This window comes from Myxocyprinus asiaticus, chromosome 13 (genome assembly GCF_019703515.2).
Source record: "Myxocyprinus asiaticus isolate MX2 ecotype Aquarium Trade chromosome 13, UBuf_Myxa_2, whole genome shotgun sequence".
Classification (NCBI taxonomy): domain Eukaryota; kingdom Metazoa; phylum Chordata; class Actinopteri; order Cypriniformes; family Catostomidae; genus Myxocyprinus; species Myxocyprinus asiaticus.
Window position 1 is genome coordinate 8,022,162 of NC_059356.1, and position 26,479 is coordinate 8,048,640.

At 37.0% G+C, this 26,479-nt stretch overlaps 1 long non-coding RNA gene across 1 annotated transcript in view; it reads right to left on the reverse strand.

The window, feature by feature from the left end:
- Positions 1-2,245: 2,245 nt before the first annotated feature.
- LOC127450444 (uncharacterized) overlaps positions 2,246-26,479 on the reverse strand; it is a 31,379-nt gene continuing 7,145 nt past the window's right edge. Inside the window, exons 2-3 of the long non-coding RNA XR_007898996.1 lie at positions 5,231-5,280; positions 2,246-2,283 (exon numbers count right to left, since the gene is read on the reverse strand). This is a non-coding gene — a long non-coding RNA (uncharacterized LOC127450444). The remainder of the gene's footprint in view (positions 2,284-5,230; positions 5,281-26,479) is intronic.

Below are 26,479 nucleotides of genomic sequence, written 5' to 3' on the forward strand. Positions count from 1 at the left end.
TTCGCACGTAAGATCACACTGGTTCGTTCATTCCAGTGGTCCCTGGGGCGTACCATCACACTGGTTTGATTAGAACGTTCGTGTCTAACATCATCAACTGGCAAATTTTAAAATTCAAATCTGCTTTCCCGCTGTTTATCTGCTGCTGCTACAGAGCGGGACTGAATAAGCAATTCCATTTACATGCCTAAAACAGCTGCTTGAACAATCTTTTCAACCACAGGATGTTTATTTTATGTTACAGGCATTCAAACTAACACAGAAGAATACAAATTTACTGCTCAATCCACACAGTGTATAACCGTGCAAAACTAACTGAGAAACTAACCATATCAGCTGTTGTACTGCTTAGCTGCTACATAGAAAGAGACTGGCTAAGCACATCATTTAGATGTCTAAAACAGCTGCTTGAACAGTCTTTTTAACCACAGGAAATGTTTATTTTATGTTACATGCATTCAAACACACACAGAATACAAGTTTACTGTCCATATCCACACTGTGTATAATAGCAGCAAAATTAGATGGTAAACTCACCAAATCTGCTTTCGCGTTGCTGTATAGCTGCCATTGCTATAGAGAGTGACTGGTGAAATGCTTGTCATTTACGTCTAAAACAGCTGCTTGAACAGTCTTTTCAACCACAGGATATGTTTATTGTATTTAAATAACACAGAAGTATTAGAACAAGTTTCCAGCACATATCTACACACTCGTGTCTATGACAACAGCGAGAAAAACAATGACCTTTAAAACGCAATGTTTTATTCACATGAAACATATTATGTTGTTAATTAGTTTTAATTGTGAATCTGTGTATAAATATATATGATCAAACAGGCCTGCACTGCAATTTAAAAAAAGTAAAAAAAAAAAAAAAATCATGGCTATGGCCATAGCCTACCACTAGTCTTCCCTTTCTCCTGGTGACAAGTGACATCACAGCGCGTCACTTTTACCTCAGACTTCCATCAGAGCTCAACATCTATTTTACACACACACAAGTTAATTTGATTTATTTACAGTTTTATTTACACAATTGCCACAGAAAAAGATGTCTTCTTTAAAAAGAAACAATTTATGGATGAGGAGATCAGAGAAATATTTTTTTAATTCTGATGAGAAGGAGGGAGATTTTGACAATGAGGGAAGTGACACAGATGAGCAGATGCCCAACCACCCCCCCCCCACCTCCAAGCCCTTGACGCTGAGGATGAAGATGCCTCAGCCACTGCTCCTACGCCTGCAAACACAAGGGAGGTGGAGGAGGCAAGCTCTTCCTGGTGGAGTGCTACCAGCAATTTTTAACCCTCCTGGACCTGGGGTTGCTTTTGATGACCGGACGTGCAGCGTGCAAGACCCTCCAGAATTCCCCAGTGAAGTCCAATGTTTTAAGATGTTCCTTACTGAGGAACTAATTGAGGAAATTGTTGAGGAAACAAACCGCTATGCCTCAGAGCTGCAGGAGAAAACACCACCTAAAGTGAAAGGGAAGATTGCAAAGTAGGTTCCAACAAATGCTCAGGAAATGAACACATTCATGGTGGCAGTGCTCCTAACGGGAATTGTGAAAAAAAACTCACTTCGTGATTACTGGAGTACAGACCCCATGCTCCTGACACCATTTTTCGGGTCTTCGTTTTCCCAGGACTGCTTCCTTATGCTCCTCTGCTGCCTACACTTCAACAATGTGATGGCAAACATCAACGACCCCCTGCAAAAAATCAGAAATATTCACTGCTTTCACGTCATCCTTTCGTCACATCTTCTCTGATGAAATTCAAGGGTAGGCTGGCATTTTGCCAGTACATGCCAACTAAACACCACAGATTTGGGGTCAAATTTTTTGTGTTATGTGATGTGCTCACCGGTTACGTGCTGGACATGATCATATACACAGGATCCACCACCGACATCCAGCGCTATGAAGGCCTTGGAATCTCTAGGTATGTTGTCATGACATTACTGGCCCCATACTTGAAAAAGGGTCACATTGTATTCGTGGACAACTGGTACAGTAGTCCCACACTGTTCCAGCACCTCCTGTCCCTGAACACAGGAGCTTGTGGGACTGTACGAGCCAACAGGACGGGAATGCCAACATTCACCTGCAAAATGACAAAGGGCCAGGTTGAATGTAAAGAAAATGAAACACAACTGGCAGTGAAATGGCATGACAAGAGGGATGTTCACCTTCTTACCACGGTCCACCCATCCACCATGTCAGCCACCGGAAAGGTCGATCGCATCACCGGAGAAAGAAAGATGAAGCCTCTCTGTGTGCTGGAATATAACAAAAAGATGGGGGCAGTGGACAAGCCTGACATGATGAAAGGCTTTCTTGATTGTACCAGAAAAACCACCAAATGGTACAAGAAAGTCTTCTTTCACCTCCTTAACACTGCTGTACTGAACAGCCACATTGTCCACCGCCAATTTACGGGTGAGAAATTTACACATCAGACTAAGAACAACATATAATTTACATATAAATAAACAAATAAATAAAGAGTTTCTTTTAATCATTTTGAATAATTTTTTCATGTAAACTAAATGAATACATTTAAACTCAAAATAAACTAAAACTAAAATTAACAAAAAACAGCAATGACCATGCTGTCATATTTGAACCTAAGCCATGAACCAAACCAAACATCTCTGAGATGAATCACAACATTAAAATTTTCATTTGAAGCAAAGTTTGGACATTGGAAAAAAGACAAAGGCACAAGATTGTTAAAATACGATGGTACATTCAAACTATCGACTTATAGTTGACTATAGCTATTGGTTATACAATACAATATTTTTGAATTTTTTCCCAAAATATTTATATATACACTCACCGACCACTTTATTAGGTACACCTGTACACCTATTATTCATTCGATTATCTAATCAGCCAATCGTGTGGCAGCAGTGTAATGTATAAAATCATTCAGATATGGGTCAGGAGCTTCAGTTAATGTTCACAACAACCATCAGAATGGGGATAAATGTGATTTTAGAGTTGACTTACGTAAATATATATAAACACATAATATGTTTGAGAATGTAAGGAGAATATTCCGGGTTCAATACAAGTTAAGCTCAATTGACAGCATTTGTGGCATAATGTTGATTACCACAAAAATTGATTTCAATTCGTCCCTCCTTTTCTTTTAAGTAAATTTTGGCCAATTTTTGAACATTAAAATACTCACTTTTTCAAAAGTATAGCCACAAGATGTAAACAATATGCGTGTTAACATGATTCTAGTGTGAGGAAATCACTTACTAACCTTTTCTGTGTAAAGTTATAGCCAATTTTACAACTTCAGTACCATGACGTTGTAATGTCAACAAATCCTAAAACCCTATAATTACTGTAAAAGTGACAATTTAAACAACTTTACAGCTCAAATAATACATGAGTTTTACCAGAAGAATTCATGTATTTTTATAAAATTATAAGCTTCACATTTCTGTGTTTAAACCCTCCAAAAATCGACCCCATTCTCTTTCATTGTATGTGCCTCACTGCACCATTTTATTTTTGCTTTTTTTAAAGAAAAGGAGGGACGAGTCGAAATTAATTTTTGTAGTAATCAACATTATGTCACAAATGCTCCTTTAATTACATCATTCACAATGCATCGTGGCAGTAGTCGGTTGTTACTGAGCTCATTTGGAGCAGTTTTCATTTTCATGGAAACAATGACTTGGATTTAAGAAAAAAGTTCAAATCACACGGACTGGTGGCTTCCAAAAACCTCTGAGCTCATGGTTGTTCAGTCTTGAAAGGTTTATACATTATTGTTAAAGATTTTTTATGGAGAACTGAATGGGATTTTTACTTCTAGAACCTGTCTGTGGAAGTCTACTGCCTTTTTATTTTTGTATTTGACTGGAAAGAAGCAATGTCACTGATGAGTAATTATTTTAAATTTTTAGCACATACTGTATTTGCAAACACTCTTTGGTAATTAAAGGCTAATCGTGTTTTGATTTTAGTTTCTTATCATTTTATATGTCTTATTAATTTTGTCAGTGATGCTCCATAATACAATATACAGTACAATATGTAACATAATTTACAGAAATTAATATGTACAATATAAAACAGTGCAGTTACTCTCCCATATCTCGTAAACCACATTTTACAGAGAAAAACCTTAGAAATCCACAAAATTGACTAGAAGTCTAAATATAGATTTTCAGCAGATGAAGGCCTATATTTTATTTAAATACGTTATAATTGTTTTTCATTTACCTACTCTAGCCATAACATATATAATATCTATGAAAATATAATATAAATATTAATTACAAAATACATCAGTCATTGCTGGAATTAATAATATACCAGCCAAAAGAATATTAAAAGCTTAATCGCTCCACAAGATGGCTCTAAAAAGGGATGAATGCCACCCAAACCGCTTTGTCTTATGGACTAGTATTTCACTTGAAGTTCAATATAAGCGGTACACAAAATGTTTATATAAAAAAAGAACAAATACGTCTTATTACTGCATACCAATTATTGCATACAGTATTCAGGGTGCTCACTTTTTAATTATTCATTAGAAGCCAATATTAATTTGTAATAGTATTAAATTATTTTAAGATTTCAATTAAAATTAATATAAAAGCTTTTATATTTTAAATAATGTTTTTAAGCTATTCAAATTATTAAGTCTGTGTGTACTTGTTGTGGACCTATATGAATTCACTTACACATTATATCTTTATCACATTCAGAATTTGTTTCCAGCAGTCCTCGTGAGCTCTCGTGAGTTTCTTCTTGCTGTGTAAATCTCCTTCATTTCTTCATAATTGTACAGTGATTCCTTGTGCTGTGTAAATCATGTGTTTTAATTCTTTATGTTTGTATGGTGATCTCTTGTGCAGTGTAAATGTGTTGTAATTTTTCATGTTTTTATAACAATCTCATGTTGTGCAGGTCAGGTCGAGTTTTTTTGTTTTGTGCTCTGTTTGGTTTAATTAGGTTGTGTTATGTTAGGTTAGATTAGGTTTGGTTGCATTGTGCTGTGTTAGGTTAGGTTAGGTCAAGTCAGGTTTAATCAGGTTAGGTTATGTTGTGTTAGATCAGGTTAGTTTGGGTTGAGTTGGTTTAGGTTAGGTTTGGTCTATATTTCGTTCTTGCCCTTGCACCGAATGCTGAACTCTCCCACTGAATAAAACACAAGCATACCACATTTAAAAAGTCAGTTAGCTGATGGCAGTTTACCTTATTTGTTTCTGGCTCACAGGAACTCCATGTGTGATGGGCAGGAATGTCTGGAGTGAAAATGTATCTGGTTCAGGTATGTGCAAAACATAATTTAAACAGGTATATTCCTCTGTGGTACATGTGTTCATCTGATGACATGCTGTGCTTGCTGTTACACTAGAATCTGAAGATCAAAGTGAGGAGGACTCTGAGCTGGTTCACCCACAGGATGTGGATCCCAGCAGAGGTGAGTTACAAGATCTCCAATGGTCTTCAAATGTCAATAAATCCTCCAAATGGAATAATTACAAAAATATGATTAAATCTGGAAATTGAATAAGACTTGGTACTCAAACAATTTGCGGATTATACACCAGACTTGCATTTGCAAAAGCTAATATCAGTGGTTGCAAGTCAACAAAATACAGTATGTTTAAGGTTTTAGTCTTTTCTTCTGTGTAAATAAAATGCTGCATCAGAGCCACTTTACTATTGTCATGTCACACGGCACATGTCTTGTTTTCTGTCGGCTGTGCTTATAATGCAAGTTCTGTGCTATCTTCTGCAATGTAATAAAAGGTATAATTGTCCATACTTCTATTAGAAGTCCCAGTGAAGAAAGCTACAGAGTCTGAAACATTGTCCAGCACACAGAGGTCCAGGTGTCCACACCAGGTTAGCTCAACTGTTTGAATCTCACACATTCAAGCACATCAGCCAATCAGAACCCTCCCCTCTAAGTGTGATCGTAACAGGTAATAAAACAGCTGGGTGGTGTAAACACATCAACATTGTTAACGAATGTGTAGTGTTTTCATCATGGCTGAGATGCCAGGTGTTTATTTTCTGCCCTGTTTTCACAGTGGGCCCTGGAGCCTTAATTCCTCAGCCCAGACAACACATTAAGTTGCCTATTGTTTCCTCAGTGCAAATAAACACTCCACAGCCCCTTTTCCCCAGTTGATTAATATTAAGACTTGTTGCTAATCATTGTGGTATGCGTGTGAGACAATACTGTAATACAGAGGAGGTCACCCTGTAATGGGTTTTGGCATGGCCACATATTACCAAACAACAGCTGCATCTGCAGGGAAATAGATTACTTAAACGGGCATGTTAGGATGGCACTAATGCGATAAGCCAGAAGCAGGTGCTGCACTCCTGTTCGTTGGGAGTTGATTGGACTTGGTTCAGGAAGTTGGGTTGAAGAAGGGCTTGGCGGTATGATGGAATATACTGAAAAACAGTAGAATTGTGTCAACCAGTAGAGATTCTGCTATTCCACGTTATATCTGCTGTGTAAATAAATAAAAAATCCAACAATAAGCAGAAAACTGTAGCATACTCTGCAAAGTGCATCACCATCGGGTGTTTAGTATAAAAAGCTTCATTGCTGAAAGGTAATAGTGTCACAATTTAGTTGACAACACTTTGCATTAATATTCCATTTGTTAAGACTTTATAAAGGGGTTCATTAAAGATTAATAAGTCATTTACAAATGCATTATAAATCATTGATGTGCAGTTATAAGAAAATAAATAAAAAGGACTACTTTCATGCAATAATTACCAAATATTGAGCCATTTTAACTTACATGTTATAAATGTTTAATAAATGAACTTATTCAGATTCATAATGCATGTCACAATGCAGCAAAAAATGTCATTTTGCTTAAGTCTGCTTTGTGTTAATATTCATAACTGCAGTGTCTTGACTCACTTGTGTTGTCATTTTCCTTGTCACGTTGATGTCAAAAGAACAGTGTTACTAGAGCTGAATAAGTGTTATTAAGCATTTATAATGTCTGAGATAAAATCGCTCACTATTTGGCAGTTATTTCATGAAAGTCACCCTTTTTATGCATGTTGTTATAACCATATATCATTAATTGATTGTGCATTTTTACATGAATTATTAGTCATTTATAAACTCCTTTATAAACCCTTAACAAAGAGAACATAAATGTAAAGTGTTACCATTTTGTGCATTAATATAGGATTCAGCTTGCAGGTATGCATATCAGCTGTTTTAGAATGGCTTCAAATTTGGTTCATCCAATCATATTTATATTGTATAACTCTTAAGTTTTTTGTTTTTAACTGAGTTGTTCTCTAGAGTTGGAACTATTTGTTGTATTATATTAGTTATACTGTTTAAAATATTGATATGCAGTTATAACAAAATGGATTAAAAAAGGCAACTTTAATGCAATATTTACCAAATATTGAGCCATTTTAACTTACATGTAATAAATGTTTAATAAATACACTTATTCATACTTATATTAAGGAGAAAAAAAAACTCGTAATTCATATTTTATGTCACAATGAATATGTCAATAAATGTCATTTTGCCACAATCCATTTTGTGTTAATATTCATTACTGCAGAGTCGTGTTGTCACTTTCCTTGTCACAATGATGTCAAAAGAATGGTGTTACTAATGTTGAATAAGTGTTAGTAAGCATTTTATAATGTCTGAGATAGAATCACTCACTGTTTGGCAGTTATTTCATGAAAGTCACCCTTTTTAAGCTTGCAGGTATGCATATCAGGTGTTTTAGAATGGCTTCGAATTTAGTTCATCCAATCATAATTATATTGTATTACTCTTTTGAGTTGTTCTTTAGAGTTGGAACTATTTGTTGTATTATATTAGTTTTACTTATTTTTTTCAGTGTTACATAATGTGAAGCTGTTTTGCACCAATGCCAGCAGTCCTCTGTTTTGCACCTTTTCCTTTGTTATGAATAATCATATCCTATGGTTTGCGTCCATCAAGATCAACTTTCATTGGTAAAGATTTTAATTGACTAGATTACCTATTAAACTATCATTACTGCATGGTTATGTAATATATATATATACAATTTTTGGTCATATCAAAACTGTTGTAGCTATTAAATATTCATGACTTTTCCACTACAGCTGTGTTGACTCTGGATGTTTTGTTTTTGTAGGAGATTTGGAGCAGGCAGAGGGCGTAAGTGACCCACAATGTTGACACACAGACACACAAGTCCACATGTAGGTATGTTTCAGCACAGAGAGGCCCCATGTTGGAAGAAATACGTACTACTATGAGAAGAAATCTGATACAGTATGTCAGTGGGTGAATCTCACCAAAGCCTGTCAAAAAGAATTTTTTCATAAAAAAGGCGGGGCTTAGTCTTCATGGAAATTATGTCCTAAAAATTATGTTCTAAAAATATTACAGAGCCCTGTAAGTGACCTTTACGTGGGAAAAAATCCCCAGATTTATGTGTGGGCACGAGAAACTTCAATGCGAATGAGAAAACGTTTGCATGCTGACGCGTTACAATTGCCGGTGTAAGTTTAGCTGTTTTTCGTTTATGTCATTGTTACAGCTGATGGGAATTCATAAAATAGGTTTTCCTTAAGCAAAATAAAATGTCCTAATTTTTTTATTTTTTTGAGAGAGAGAGAGAGAGAGAGAGAGAGAGAGAGAGAGAGAAATATGACCCCGACATCTTTATTCACAGATTTTGTGAGATTCTCCCCTGTACATGACAATACAAAAATAAAAGCTCCATGATATTTTGTCCACAATGACATTTCTACATTAGGGCAGCCAGCTAATTGTATCCAGGTTCTACATAAACATTATCTATAAATCTATTGTAGGTTGGTTGTATGTCTGTGTCTCATGCAACCTAATTTATTCAGCTTCTCCTCCACCTGAAGCTGATTTTCAATGCGGAGGATTTGGCATATTTCATTTTTTTATATTATTATTGTTACTTTGCTAGGATTGTTGTGATGGTTCTATCAGAGATTAAAATCTGAGAAATCAAATGAAGGCTTTTGCTGTCTCTCTATGTCGTTGCCACTCAAGGTGAGTTTCCAAAAGGTTTGTGCTTCCAGAACATGAGGGAGCCACTGAACCATTAGAAACAGATAGTCTTCAAATGAAGTGTGGTGAACTGGCAAAGGATAAAAAAAAAAAAAGCTGTCTTTGCTCAACTGCAAAAACATCTTGTTCCTAATAATCTTATTGAGAAATTTCACTCCGGTTTTTATTCAAACTATAGTACATTAGTGCTGTCATTAAAGCATAAGGGGGGCATACCAAACACTTAGAAATTCTTATATTCATGTTCATTCTCCAGTTCCACTTAAAACAGGTATTAAATTAGAAAAATGGAAAATAAAAGCATTTTCACCAGTGGTCTCATAGTGTACAATATATACATTAGAAAGTGTACAATATATAAATTGTACCCCTACTCTGTAAATCTGTTTGGGTGGCCAAAAACATAGTCCTCAAGAACAGATGTATAATGTTTTGAACATAGTCTTCAACTCACTAATGTTGATTGTGAGCGCCAGTGAACAGAAATAAGTTTGTTTTGCATTCTCTGACATGTACACGTGTGTCACGTAAGATGCGTTGCCTGCAAGCTCTTTCTGGTGTCCTTGGATGGTGCCAGTGTGCTGAAGGGCTCCAGTGTGACCCTCAGGAGGATCATCGTCCCTCCCTATCAACCATGTGGTGGCCACCCAGTGTGATAACCATAGATAAAACAAGCAAATGCCAGAATCTCATGTTAAAAAAAGTTTTTCTTGCCAAAAATACATTTGAAACATACAGTATTTACAGTACACTGAAAAAAAATGTTTTTTTGAATTTACTTATTTTTTTTATTTTTTTTTGCACAAAATGTATCTACATTTGACATATACAGTATATTTTATTATTAGCTGAAAATACTCATTATTATGTTTGTTAAAAAAAAGCTCAGTTATGAGTAAATCCAATGAGATCTAATCATGTTCATTCTTCTTAATTTAAAATATGTATATGAGGCCTCATATGCTAATAAATGGAATTGGTCTTCAGTAAATGGTACGTTATCAAATTTTGCTCCTTTTATTCATTTCATTTATGTATTTCATTTACTCAAATATTGTTTTTAAATGTATTTTTTATGTTTTAAACAAACTTTTGTCAATTATTTAAAGTCAGTTAGAAAAAATGCAGTTGATTAAGCTGTGAGCTATGCTTGGGGAAGTGGCCATATGTCATGTTTTAACATGTTTAAATGTATTTAACAATATTTTAGATATTATTTTTATATTGCCCATTTTTTGGTATATTCTAAAATCTAAATATGCACTTTCTGGCAAAAACTATGTGGACACCCCCTTCTAATAAATGGTTTTTGGCTATTTTAGATACACCCATTGCTAACAATTTCTTAAAATCAAGCATACAGCCAAAAGATCTCTTTAGACAAACATTTTCAGGGGAATGGAATAAAAGAGCTCAGTCACTTTCAGTGTGGCACTGTCAGAGAATACCTCCAGTAAAAGGGCTCACAAAGACCTTGAATGGCCTGCTCAAGATCTAGACCTGAATCTCAGTGAACACCTTTGGGATGAATTGGAACGCTGACTGCAAGCCAGGCCCCATCACCCAACATCAGTGTCTGACCTCACTGATGCACTTGTGTCTGAACAGGGGCAATAATGTTGCATAATGTCTCCTTGATATCTAAAGTTCATGCTTACCACCCTACAAAACCATTATCATTATCTAACAGTAATACAGTATATCATAATAATATTAGAATGCAATTTAAAGAGTTGATTCTTTGGCATTTAAGTATTTTAGCAAGGTTTTAATGTTTTTCATAATTTTCACATTGATACAGTATGTCAGTATTTTCTTTAATCCCCTTTACATTTTATCTCTGTTGAGCTCTATGCTACCTGAAGAAGCCTGCTGTTTGCTGGTAACTTTTATGATGTATCCAGGAAAGAGGAGCTTCTTATCACAAGTCTAAGATATTCTCAATGTAGCGTGCTGCTGCAATGGCCCCATAAGGCAAAGTAGAAGACAACATATTCCCAGAATACATTTCACAGGGGTCATCGTGCCAATTTTAGCATTGCAGCTAATGGCAGCACAGGAATGCTGCTCTACATCGAGTCAGGGCAGACTCGTGTTATGACCGAGAGAGAGAGAGAGAGAGAGAGAGAAAATGATAGACACTTTAAGGTAGTAAAACAGAGGAACATGACGTCCCCCCTCCCTAAAATAAGCGCATGTGTGAGAGTGGTTAAAAGCTCAATGCACACACCATACAGCCCCATTCAGACAGCAAAAAAATAATTCTTTTATAGTGATAACCCATAATGTTATTTCTATCTTCCAACTCCTGCAGAAACTCCCAAAATAGATAATTCCCACACAAGCAGGATTAGACAAAATTCTAAATTTACTAATTGTCTCCTTTCAATTCCTGAGTTGGAATTCAAAGAAATCTCAGTCATTGTTTTGGAATTTTATAAGCCATTCTCAATTCAATTCTGAATGGAGCACAACCCTGCATACAAGTGATAAGAATATAAACAGAAAAGGGGAGAACTGTTAAAGGACAAACCTCTAAATGTCAAAATTCATTATATTGGTTCATTCGACATTCAAAGTCAAGATCATCTTTACAGTATGCTGACCACTTGACACTCACTGTAACTGGTTACATAATTTTAGACCAGCATGCAACTGAGAATGTGCAATAAATCTTACAATTCAGTTTTAGTAACACAGTTATTGGTTGTCAGGTTTTAAACTAGATTGATGACAGACTCACAAAGGCAAGTGAGCAGTGCATGGATTATCAGCAGTCTGCTGTGCTTTTGCTGCCTTTTTGGTGGGATTATGTGATTTAATATGTAGCAGTGTAGTTATGAACAGACGTAGACTTCAGATCCAGGCATTCAGTAAAATCAGCAAACAAATCCAAAAAGTTTAATCTAAGGATAAAAGAAAATGGGCAAAAATCACAGCAATGCAGTGTTCAGAATCGCACTGTAGACACTGCCAATAATTAACCAAGATCTAGATGGTATAAATACTACAAATACATGACTGATCTCACTGTGAATTCAACAACAGTAGGTCAACAGTTCTTAAGCTTAATTGGTCTGTTCTTTCCAAAATTCTAAACACTGCCCCCATTGGTCGAAGCGGGAAGTGTTTTTGAATGTATGTGCACATGTAAGCTCCAGTTTATAAGTGAAATGTCCACAGAAGGGCGCCAAAAGCGAGTTGTAAAGAGAGTTGTTTTTAGCTGTAAATTATGTAATACAGTGAAGCAAAATGTGTTTTTTATTAACTCTACCACTTAATCCCAACCCCATCCCTAAAACTACCCGTCAGTGGAGTTGAAATGTAATTTTAGAAGGAAAAGGAAACTCATCATTGATTATGCAAAAGCGATTCCTTCTTGGTTTTAAAACAGGATGAGAACCCAGATCTCAGGTTCAGCCACAGGAGAAGGTAAACACACTTGAAATTATTAAAAAATGTTTTATGAGAGATGGTGCTTGTGAGTAACTTGGCATAATAGGGTCAGGATACTGGAACATTCGATAGCAACGTGTCGAGTTTTTGTGTGATCATGTTGAAATATGCAAGTAACTGGAAATAAATGGCAGGTGCACACAATCAAAACTCAGACTTGCGTTGACCCCCATTTGGTTTGGTTGCTCAGTATGGGTGTATCATGGTATCCTCGTCATAAAAACCCTGTGAATTCGATTGAGTGCGGTTTCCCCAGTTCCTATTGAAACAGGAATTTTGGGTGAGGCTAGTCAGTTGCATTCTCATTCTAGATTGAATTTAATAGGACACAAATCTGTGTAACGCACAAAGTCTTTTTAGCAAGTCAATTCACGTGGCAGCCATCTTTGAAACGCTCCCGGTCAGGCTTGGCAGATATTTTCTACTGTATGTAAACAAGTGGCATACAAGTGCAGTTCCTATCTACTTGAATGGGGAAAGACCAAAATCTCCAAAACAGTTGGTCAAGATTATGATCAAAGAACATATTTTAAATCAGCAGTAAAATCTGACAACACTTGTATCATAAATTGTGCTTCATTACCTCAGATTTTGCTAAAAAAATAAAATAAAATAAAAATGTTCCCGGCTTGTATAGCTGATGCAGATGCGTGTCCTTGAGTTGATTGACAAGCGATGTCTGTATCTAAAAGGTGATTGGCTCTTTTACCTGTAAGGCGGGACTTCCTTTCAACATCCATTCATTCTCCCATTCATTTTAATAGAAATGACCCATCTCTGCTAAATAGTCTCTGGCAACACAGGGCTTCTGTTTACAATGAATTATAAAGAAAAAATAATGAGAAATGTCTTATACTGAGTCAAAGAGGTCAATTTGTGTTGTTAAGATTCGATATTGGTCAAAAAAATATTTGCTCTTTATTTTGCAGGTTAGAGTTCACCAGCTGACCTTTGGTACACAGCGAAAGACTAAATTTGTGTGTGTATGAATAGAAGTGAATGAAACACAAACTCTAGTGTGACCACATAATCAGATCATATCAGAATATCCTGTTAGCCTGGGTCATCTCTGTCTTTCTTCTTCAGATAACCTTCCACTTTCCTTGAAAAGCTCCCGGTGGGACGGCCCAATGAGGGAATAGAAAGGTGCCTGGAATAGGTCATCATCCATCTGCAGATGATATTTGTGTTATGCAATGAGCTCATGCTCCTCACTAACCTTCACCCAGCCTGAAGATCAAATTTATTTTCCGCCTCTGAACGAATGAAACAAATAATTATGAAATAAAAGAAGCTAGAACTCTGTGAATGGCAAAAACAAGAGCAGTTATTTGAACCATGGTGTGGTGGTAGCACTGCAATTCTACCATGGGGACACAGTTTCAAGTCTAGTCATATCCTGATCCAGCTTTTTCTCTCCACCTAATAATTTTTTGTCACCCTCCACTATTCTATAAAATGTATAAAACAGAATTCACACCTATATAGCCAGAAATAGGTTGAGAATGTTGAACACAAGAATGATTGTCCCCACTGATAGCATTGTTTATTTGCACATGCTGTCTGCCCTGTTTTAACACCCATTTCACTAATGAAATTATGCTAATGAAATTAAATGCTTCTTTATTGTTGTTTCTGATCAACAACTGACTGTAAAGAACAGAAAGGATATTAAAAGAGACATAATTCAATGACAAAATACAGTAATTGCATGGATCTCTTCTTTAGACACACATAACATGGTATGAGTCAAACCAAACTGTTATTCTCAACAAAGAGTGAAAGAATCTTGGTGCTTAACTTCACATAGAGTAAATTAAAAGACTGATTTGTGGATTTTAAGAATGGATATCGGCATCATTTATATGAAGGTCATGTTTAATAAGAAAACCAATATTTTTACCCATCGCTAATCCCTATTTTTTATCTTTTTTTAAGACATACATTTTGTTTGATATGTTCAACATAACAAAATCCAATTATTTTTCTGTACCCCCTGGAAGTTGCTTACGTACCCCCTGGGGTAAGCGTACCCCCAGATGGATCACTGGTCTAAAGCACAATGACCTATTTCTCACAAAAATAGCAAATTAGAATTTGCGGCATTTCATTTACATTATCCTCCGATATGTAAACCGACGGATGGCCAGAGCACTCCCACCCACAGATTTAGCGCTCGCACGAAAATCGGATAAGACGTAGCGCAGGGTCGTAGCATATAGTGCTGCGCCTTTCACGGGTACTAAAATAAAGCCCTAATTTTCAAATTGGACATTATATTGTGATATGCATGAATAGCCATATTCTGCTGTATATTTAAACTCTCATTGCAAAACTTCAACAATGTAACAGAAGGCAGTATTTTTCAACCAGTGTTGAATTGAGGATGCTCTTAGCACCATCAGCTGTGTTTTAAATCCCAAATTATCTCCCATTGAGAAGTGTTAGACTCTTATACATGTGTGCTGCAACATGGCACCTGCTTAGTAGAGTGTTATTGACTTGTCTTGTATTGTGTCCCTTTAATTTCCTGTTTACTTTATAAGCATGCGCTGTTGATGGCGTATGGGTATAAAACGAATGCCCCCACTGTGTAAGCCAACGCTCCCAATTTTTTTTAAGCTTCTGGCATAGGTTTGGGAACTCTATCCCCACACAAACAATCATCCCATCAAAGCTCTCTCAACCCACTCTATGAAGTCAGAAGCACACACCTGTGCCTGCAACACTTGAAACAGCTGCATGGCTCTGCTGAGAATTTGGGGCTTTTCACAAGATAGCATTCCTAATACCTGCTCAATGTCAGTTTGCCCTGGCTTATGGCTTGTTTTGCACAAAACAAACAGCAGGCGCACAAGAGACTGATGAGAAACAACAAGTCATATCAATAAACACATCATAAAAGCTTTTAAAAAATCATTTTAAGCTCAAGTTAAGCTCTCTGTGCTGGACATCCTGTATATGTGGTTTGTTTTGCTTTGAACTTAGGGAAAGAATCAGGGAAGTTCTTTCATTCATAATGTAGTGGGATAGACAGCTGTGTTCCTTTTGTTATTCCCCTGCTTTTATTATTTGTGTTATATTGTGTTATAATGGTGATTATCCCTTTATACACTATACTCTAACTCAAATAAGATTTACATTTATACGGGAACAGTGCATCTGTCTGCTTTGTTGTACCACGCCCCCTTAGTATTAGGTGGGTTTTGGGAGTCGTGCACTCGTGGGGTATATTAGGGCAGCTACATGCCAACTATAAAAACATCACAGTCTAATGGCCGCCCCCTTGCCGGTACCAGACGCTTTCACTTTAAAGATATGTGTTGTTGGATATTATGCTAACTGGCTAGCTCTGGTACCCGGGGCTAATGTAAGTTTCTCTTTGTGTGATAGCGGTTGTTCGTGCGAGGCTCGTATCGAGCTTCGCTGGTCGACTGCTGCCTTCCTTCAGTCTGCTTGTGCCATTTGGCTCCTGTGTGTCACATCAAAGTTTCCGGAATGTGAAATTGTAGTTGTACACAGTGGCGATCTGTTCAGGCGGTAGGAGAACTGTAGGGCATCCACCATGTCTGGAACCACGGAATTTATGGATTGGAGAACCAGCTTTTCTAAACACATCATGGCAACCGGCCTGGCCTGAAGCCATTCATTGTAGATGTGTTTGGTCTTTTTGGGACCGGTACTATAATGGACTCTTGCTTGTGTGAGAGAGATTTAAAAAAAATTTGTGTACGCACCTGCCAGCTGTTCAGCACAGGCCTTCAAGACTCTTGGCGACACTCCATCGGGTCCTGCTGCATTGTGGGGATTTACCTGCTTCAGAGCCCTAAGAACTTGTGTGTCTGTGTCACCTGGAGTGCAGTCTCCCCAGGGTTACAGAGGGATTTTGAGGGGATGTCTGTTCATTCTATCGAAACTGGCATGTTTGGTGTTGGTCAAGCTAGTGCACCATTATTGCCATGCTGTTCAAGCTGGTCAACCAACGTGGCCTATGTTGAAGATGGTTGACCAAGGAGGTCTTGCTTGTCAAGGCTGGTTAATACAGATTTAGTGTTGGTCGGGCATAGTCATTTTATGGCTGGTTGACCAAGGATGTCTTTCTGGTTCAGGCTGGTTTATGCTCATTTGGTGTTGGTCTAGCTAGTGGCCCACTATAGCCATGCTGTTCACCAGCAGAACTTGGCTAGTCATGCTAGTTGACCAGCATAGCCATTGTGTAGAGGCTGGTCGACCAAAGATTTCTTGCTGATCCAGACTGTCAGAATCAGTGAACATGGCAATACATTTTTGGTATTTTTGTCCAAGCATGCGCCAAGTCTTAGGCGTTTGTGGGTTGGTGAAACAGCGCGCACAAAGCGTGAATGGGATTGGTCAAATTTAATTTAATCCTGAGGTTCTTCTCCAGTTACTGCAGCATCTGCGTCCTATTATATGTTCCATTCCCTTTCAAGCAACATCAATATGACACCACATTCATTAGAATTTGGTGGTGTAAATGGGCTGTACGCAATGCATTTAGAAGAATAGAGATATGGACCATTTGTGTCTTATATTTGTTTGTGAAATTAAATATGTCCTTGTTGAAAGTCAGGCATATTTCTATATGAGTGACACACTCCTTAAATAGTCATGGAAAATGTGGTGCTCGTCAGGATGAATTTGATGTAGGTTGCATTAAATTATAAAGAATTTAAGTATAATTAATCATATTGATCTACTGACACACAAATAATGGCTAGTATTAAAAGTGATTGATAGCTCTTTGAAATCATCTGCTGGTGGAAACCCAAAACTGCAAATGCAGGAGTTGAGTTTAGACTTTGCGCAGAGAATAGATGTGGTTCTCAGATGTATTTCTCAGAAAAATTGCAATTTGCGCCTTTTTATTAACATTCAATACATCCAAAGTTTGTGCGCATATACAGTACCCACAGATAGCGTAAGCACTCCCATTTGTGTGTTGCCGTTTCACAAAAATTGCACTTAGACTGAGCCCTTTCATGAAAATTGGATAAGACAAAGTGCACAGTCGTTAGCCCGGTCATGAAAATAGAGTCCCAAGTGTCTTGTTATATATTTTAGGTCACACTTACAGTCTGCCATCTGCCCTAAAGTGTGTTCCATCATTAGCAGCCCCTGGAGAACTAGCACTAATTGTTGTAGTTCCAGGATAGCATCTGTTTATACTGCTTTACATGTTTCCAGAGTTGCGTATTGCATATTTTGTGTGTGACTTGACTGTCTTAATAAGCACTAGTCTTCATTTTGTATCTGTCTTACAATGTACATAGTTAAATATTTTTACATCAATCCATATTTACATATCTTATTTTAGTTACAAATAGTTAATTAGGCACACTACATGCTTTAATGATGAACTCAGAAGGAAACAAACTCACCGGAGTTGTCTGAACAAAATACCCAAAGAAATTGTTTCTTTTCTCACAGCTCCTCTGACTATGAACACTCTTTTAACACTTTTCAGTTACTTTACACTTAGGGTGTTTTCACACTGCCAGTTTAGTTCAAAACAGAGCACGGTTCGCATGAAAAGTTGGTAATGTGAAAGCTGTCATGCGGACCGGGAAGCACACCGTGGTACCGAACCCGAGACTACCTGTAGGAGGTGGTCTGAGTTTGGTTGCACTGGGACTGTGGCACGGTTCGCATGAGTGAGAAAGCAACCTGTACACGGATCCGCACTTGTTCAGAAAGTAAAATGACTTGCGCATGCGTTTTTGCCCATTTAAGCATGATGACATCATCAGTTGCACAAAAACAAACACACACACGTGCGTCATGAGTGGCAGGGAAACACTGTGGGACACTGAAAAGGTGAGATGCCTTTTATACATGTGAGTGAGCGTGCAACCAGCTGTGTCCTCAAAAAAGATTGTTTGTGGGGCCTGGGTAGCTCAGCGAGTATTGACGCTGACTACCACTCCTGGAGTCGCGAGTTCGAATCCATGGGTGCTGAGTGACTCCAATCAAATTGGCCCGGTTGCTAGGGATGGTAGAGTCACAGGTTCTCGCTCTCAATGGGGCGTGTGGTAAGTTGTGCGTGGCTCGCGGAGAGTAGCATGAGTCTCCACATGCTGTGAGTCTCTGCGGTGTCATGCACAGCAAGCCACGAGATAAGATGTGTGGATTACATGACATGCCGATGTGTCTCTGAGACGTGTCCTCCGCCACCCGGATTGAGGTGAGTAACCGCGCCACCACGAGGATCTACTAAGTAGTGGGAATTGGGCATTCCAAATTGGGAGAAAAAGGGATAAAATAAAAACAAATTAAAAAAGATTGTTTGTGAGCATCAGATATAGTCTCCTTCCCCTGGGTATATACAACTGCTGAATTACAGCATGCGAAGCACAGAGGCGCAAGTGTCGTTCACTCTGGTGTGTGCATAATGACACAAAATGAATAACAAACACACAAATATAGCGACCCCCGGTGTGCTTTCCATCATGTGCACATTTGTGATGGCGCAAGTTGATGATGTAAAAGCACCGGGGTTCGACAGAATCATACATGAGTTGGAAACCAGACCACCGCTGTGGGGGGCACCGGGAACAATCACGCTCAGATTCGGACCACAGCAAATTGTCCCAGTATGAAAACCACTTTAAATTGTTTCGCTTCGAATTAATTAATCACAGTTTTGAGCATAGCTCTTCACTCTCTGCAAGATGGTGATCAACTGAACATGAACAAGTCATGCGTGCTCAGAAAAAGATAAAATACTACGCTACTACATTATTTTCACCCATTTAATTTATATTCAATACCCTGTTAATTTTAAAGGGGTTACAATTTCATCACTTCATTTTACAGGAGTTGCTACAATAAAGCCTTATTAATACATTTTATGCAAAAATGGCTATTACATTTATTTTTGTCTTTCTTGTCAAAGACCAATGTCAGTCAATAAATTATCTTATATCCTTAATTGTGTGCTACATATAAAATATTAAAGGGTAAGTTCACCCAAAAATGGAAATTCTGTCATCATTTACTCACCCACGTGTGTTTCAAATTTGTTTAATTTGATGTCTTTCTTTGAGGAAAAGATAAGATTATAAAAGTACCATAAAAGCACAATCAAATTAGTCCACATGACTTGTGTGCTATATTCTAAGTCTTTTGAAACCACATGAAAGCTATATGAGAGCTGTTTTTAGGAACAGACAGAAATCTTGTCAAGCTAAAATAGGTGCTTATGAGGGAAAATAGTTGCTGGATTGGCCAAAGTTTGTGCGGTTCATAGCATCGTTAATAAAAGTTTTCAAAAATGCAAATGTCCTAGCTCGTGTCTTATGTTTGCACATTTTTGAGCATATCTGTATATTACTCTTTGTTTTCAGGGTTACATATCTAAATGTTTGATACTTATGGCATCTGGATGGACTATGTCAGCACAGTTTCCAGTATTTCACTAAGACAGGCATTTTGATCATCAACAAACACAGCTGCAATCATGAGTCACGAGCGCTCTTCTTGCATGTGCGCAAACACAAGAATGCCAGAAAGCAGAACTGTTGGTTTTTGTATACATAAATGTATTACATCATTTTACAGTATATTTAAATTTTAATATCAACTGACAAACTGGTACTTTTACTATCCCTAAAAGATTGTAAAAACATTCAGGGCTTTTCTAAAAATATTTTGGGCTTAAACCCCAGTAGCCCACACCTAACGCCACCCATTGTCATGAATATAAAGGTGGCAATTTTTTTAAAACTGGGAAATGGCACCACATTGTCATATCCTTCTAAGATTATGGCTCAGATGTATTAATACTTCAGAAATCATATTTATTTTGACAAGCAATACTGAAGTGAAAACAAGCACTTGTGCTTGAGCAAGTCTACAGTCGGAGTGGAATTGCATCCATCTGTTCCGTGCAGCCAGAGGTAGGTGTGGAAAATTTTTGTTTTGCCAAGTACAAAGCTCAGTTTAAGCTTAGAACCTTCTGAGAGACAACGGGGCACAGTGGGCAGTGTCAGGGCATTGCAATCTGTCTGCTCTCCAGTTTGTCAAAGGCTATACAGCCTTACATTCATCACACCAGCTGAGTAAACATTAATTGACTAGGGTAAAATAAATGAGCATTATATAAAAAGTAAAAAAGGCTCAATTTTGACTTCATGTTGCATCAAGAGCAGCAATTGTTCATGAATACAGCTGCAAAACAAATAAATTCATCAAAATGCCCAAGTTAAGCAGTACATGGGGAACTCTGACTCTGCGAGAATGCCAATATTTTCTCCTGTGTCTTTAAAGCACCGCTAGCAGCAGGAGAATTAGCCACTCCCTTTAAATTATAGATTACTGAACCCTGATTTAGATATGGGCTACACTTTGTGACTGGCCTGGCTGGTTCTGTTTGGAGGGGTCATGACCCCCTCTTGCATCCTCCTCTACCCAGTGTTTATGGTCCAGAGATCAATAGGAGTATCAATGGCTCTATGTGCTGTCTACTGCCTACATAGGTAACTGCCTTCTAAGGCAGCATCCTAACTGAAATGGAATCTCATAAGTGACTGATTTGGAACATTCAACTCGTAAAATATTTGTCATACAAATAGCGCTCCTCATATGAAGAACATGGGGGACTCAACAATTGATTTTAACAGAGTTTGGCTTTAGCATGTTGCTAAGCTAATGCCACGAGAATCTAATTATAAAATAATATAATATTATAAAGTGAAATATAATACTTTATTTTTAGTTCATGTTTTCTTACCAATTTAGCTTCTTCTTTTTTTTTTTTTTTTTTTTTAGAAAATCATTACTATATTTGTGAGTTATAAGTGTGTTTTGCTTGTTTCAGGAGGGGCACTTTTCCATGCTGTCCTGTGACATGATCAGCACCTTTTCCAAAGAAATTTAAAACTTTACATTGGCACTAGAGCACACCTGATCACAGATAAGCCATTTTGACAACTTATATTAATATATGCCTGTGGTCTTTGCTGTGCTTAAACACTGGGACAGGATTTACCGGTCAACCCATAGCCAGCAGCAGTATGCCTAATACTGTGGTACCTGACTGTGGCTTCATCGGGCCTTCTACGGTAAAGCACTGAGCACATTGCAAACCTAACACAGTGACAGCAGGACTGACACTGCAGCCAAACAGGCAGAAGGGTCAAATACCAGTCGCTTTCATAAGTGGGCAACTTTTTGAGTGAGTGCAATACACAAGTCATAAAGAAAATTTGGTAATCAAAATTTTGACTTAGCAAGTGAAGCTACGAACAACAGGATAAAAGGCAACAATGTTCAATCACTAATTAAAATTCCCATTTGGCAGAGAAAAGAAAACACAAGCTTGAAATACATCTGTTTTTACGAGCCGTGTCAATAGGTGGCAGCGTGCCTCAACAAACTTCACAAGCAGCGCAGCCAGAAGGAGAACCGGACACTGAGGAAGAACAACAGGTGGGAGTAAAAGAATACAGGAATCTTAAAAGTTTCCACTACTACAGCTTGACACAGCATAATAAAAAAGCACATTTATGACACTGAATACCAGCGAGACACTCAAAACACGTCCGTCTGAAACACGCACATGTACATAGAACGACAATTAAAAATAGTGCAGAAAGAAGGCAAGAACGCGTACTGTGACAACTGGACACATTGACGAACTCAATGCAAAACAGATTGCTGTCAACTGTAGGCTTGTACAATGATATCAGAATGAAACAAACAATACTGTATACTGAGTTCTTAAACCACTATGTGTATTGTTTAACCAATGCTTTATTAATCTGCCACAATAACGCAATTTATTTCAAACTGGATTTCAATCCGTGTTACATATTTAGCCTATTATAGGCCCTACATATTATATTCATACATTTTTGAATTATTATGCATAATTTATATGAATTAACTTTATTTGGGTGTCTTTCTCAGCAAATAATGATGTATGCAATTAATTCAGTTAATTAATCGGCATGTCATGTAATTAATTCGATTGAAAATTTTAATCAATTGACAGCCCTAAAATATACAGTATAAAATACATTTGAAACATAAAAGTTGTAAACAGCATGGGCGAAGGATTAAGTTTAAACCTTCAAATGCAAGGAAAGCAAGAAAATGTATATTAATTCATTAATATTCAATTAATTAATGTATTATATATATATATATATATATATATATATATATATATATATATATATATATATATATATATATATATATATATATATATATATATATATATATATATATATATATATATATATATATATATATATATATATATATACATACATACATACTATATATATATATATATATATATATATATATATATATATATATATATATATATATATTTAACAATTTACTTTCACAATATACTTTTGGTCAAATTTTTATTTTTATTTATTTATTTTTTTTTTTTTGAAATCTTAACATTTTTATAATACATCAGAAAACACATGAAAAATATTTTTTGCTGTATGTGTTAATGATAACAGTCATCAGAAAGAACAGTTCATTATTCTAGCTGTATGCTGATTACAATTGCCAGCAGCATACTTGCATTGTTATAATAGTAAAATACATGAGTTAAAAGGGAGGAGAAAACACTTGCGGTATGTTTTGTTGTTGACATCAAGCTGAACTGTAGTTTGGTGCAAATTCATCTGTCATTTGGTAAAAGCTTGCCAAATTAGCTAGATGGCAATATGGAAGGGTTGCATGTCATACACCCATTCTTCAAAACTAGGAACAAAACTATGTAATGTAAAAAACTAAATAAATATCCCAAACTACATTAAATATGGGTTTACTTTCAACAAGGATAGACATTTTTTGTGAAGTGCCGACCACAAAATGTTTTGTGCAGTGAATTGTTGGCTGCCAAGACAATGAAACCATTGTTACCATATACTGCACATTTACTGTAGAAACTATACACTCAAATTACAGAGGCGAGTTTGTTGAGTTTTTTTTTTTTTTTTATTATTAAAAAATATTTCAGTATAAAATATTATTAAATATAAAAAAAAAATTTCAGGATGTTTCTTTTAACTTTTGCATAATAAGCAATTTTGGTACTTTGTTGGGTCGCAACTTGAGGTCAAATGTAAAATCCGGGTCCTGAACCAAAACAGCTTAGAAACATTGTGCAGGAGTTCCGAGCTGTTTATGAACTATGTATCCCATACATATTTGGGCAAAGGGGTGTGGAAAGGCCTGCACACACTATGTATAGTATGCTTTAAATGTGCTGGTGACCCTATTGCGTGAACGGTCATGGCACTTGTCCAAGGGTGATGCAATGCTCCAAGAAACAATCCCTTCCAGCCAATCACCTCAACTGTTGGCCCAGCTCTGTTGCACTGCCATAAAAGAGAGTGTGTAACATGATAACCGGGGTCAAAAGTAACTACCCCTGGCTGTTAAAATTCAATTATCTCCACCTTAAAAATATGTCAACGTCTAGACATAGACTCTGTGACACTTGTTGACTACACCCAAACTACTGGCTACTGGCTGTGCCAATAGTATCATATATCATTACATTGTGTTTTATCAGTGTGGCTTTGAAAAAAAAAAAGCCCTAAGCCTGATTACGTTCCAGGGACATGATTAATTGCATTAATTTGTATCTATTCGCACTCCTAGTTTCTGGGGGATGGGGGATGGGGGTCTTCAAATATTGTCTTGGACATTGGGAGTCAAAAAGGTTGAGAACCAGCCAAAATACGGGACATCTCGGCTAATAAGGAATAGCTATTATAATTAATAATTATAATTTTAATTATAATTATAATTATAATTTTTAATAATTATAATTATAATAATTTTCTTTATTTATCACACATTATACATTTGCACATATACGGTGAAATTCTTCTTTTTCACATATCCCAGCTAGGTTGGGGTCAGAGTGCAGGGTCAGCCATGATACGGCGCCCCTGGAGCAGATAGGGTTAAGGGCCTTGCTCAAGGGCCCAACAGTGGCATCTTGGCAGTGCTGGGGCTTGAACCCCCGACCTTCTGATCAGTAACCCAGAGCCTTAACCGCTGAGCTACCACTGCCCTGCTACCACTGCCCTGCTGGCAACCCTACTCCATTTACACACTCTTCATCAACACAGCACTTGGTTTGCAAGTATGGAAAGACTGCTGATATTGCACAGCATATTGTGATGTCACTTACATTTGGTAAACATTGACCCACCCACTAGTTGAATACTTTAATTGAGGACTAGTCAAAATTAATATCTGTGCAAATCCTAGTTAGGGATATTCCTACCATCTGAGCAATTCAAGCTTGAAGTATCACCTGTTTTCTCCAGGGGGCAGTAAGCGAAACTCCAGCTGTAAAGGCAACGCACAGCTGTACTGAGAACAAACCACACTCAGCTTGACACTAGGGACAGCACAAGATGAGAACATGTTATTGCGTTCAAACACAGCTGGACGGAGCGCAATTCCGAATGCAAGGATCACAAGATGTTTCAAACTACATATAACTTGACGCAGTGACCGAAAAACGCTGTGTTTATGATATGACTTAACCAAAGCGCTCTAAAAGCATCCACCTGACACGTGTACATTGACAAACTGACATGTCAATTCAATTGCAAAATGGATTGCTGTGAACTGTAGGCCACTGATTGGCGTTTAATAATATGGAAATAAATATGTTCCCTTCTAAAGCCACTTTTTGTCTTATCAATGTTTTGCTCGTCTGCCACAAAAATGGATTGCATCTGAATTATTATTTTTACAATATATATTATATTTATAATTATTTAAATATAACTATTTATAATTATTTGATCGTTATATATTGAATTATTGCTAACTGACGGGCTTTCTCAGCTAATATTTATATTTGCAATAAAATGCAATTAATTAATCACCATATCATGTAAATAATTTGATTAAAAATGTTAATCGATTGACAGCACTAATTAAAATACTTCATCATGATTGATTTCATGATTAGAAAAGTTTCAGGAATATTCTTTTATATGGTGTAAGCCTCCATCTTGATTTTTAGCAGCTTTTAGCATTTTATTAAAGGTTTATTATTTTAATAACCTATATTTATTTGGTTTTAAATCATCTTGTGGCCCCTTAGAAATTTGTTGAGCACCACCCTCAAACCAAGTTCCTGGCTGAGAACCGCTGCTGTATGTACGGGACACCTTTTGGCCCATATTGAAGCTGCGAAACGCTCGAGGAGGACAAAACATATTTCTTAATTCACTCTGTTTTATTGTCCTGAAAAGTGCAAAAAAAACATTGTCAGGTTTCACTCACTTATAGTTTCTGTCAGCTTTTGGACAAATCTTTATTACTTTCAAAGCAGTCCAAACGAACTGTGTTTGGCATGTGAATGCTCCAAATGAGGCCGAGCTAACTGACTAGTTGATGCAAACCCAAACTTATCCTTTAATCATTTGAATGCTTTATCAGAGGCTAAAGATGGACCTACTTAATGTTTCATTAATTTTTCATTGTAAATCTGAAAATATTTTGGGAACATACATCCGCATTCTCTAAATTTTGGTATTGAAAGTGTTGACATCAACACATCAATTTACCTGCGTGATACAATTGCGTGCTGGCTGTGTCCTGTTCAGGTCACAGTAGTGCTGATAATACAAGCTGTTTAGAAGAGAGCCAGTGGATTATGTCCTTGCTATTTCTCTCAGCTGGATAACACCTTGTGAAATGCTGAAGCCTGAAAGCAAGGCCTTTGAAATCCAGATGGAACCAACTCTGGCGCTCTTGGAGGTCTCAGCACTTATGAGAGGACAGCTGCATTGGTCCGGGTCAGGCCTAAGGATCAGCGCATGGTGAAAAGTCACAACTGACTCCTTATACCACTGAGCAGCTATGTGACTGCAGGCACGTACATGAATCTGACCTTTTAAAGGTCAAGAAATCCC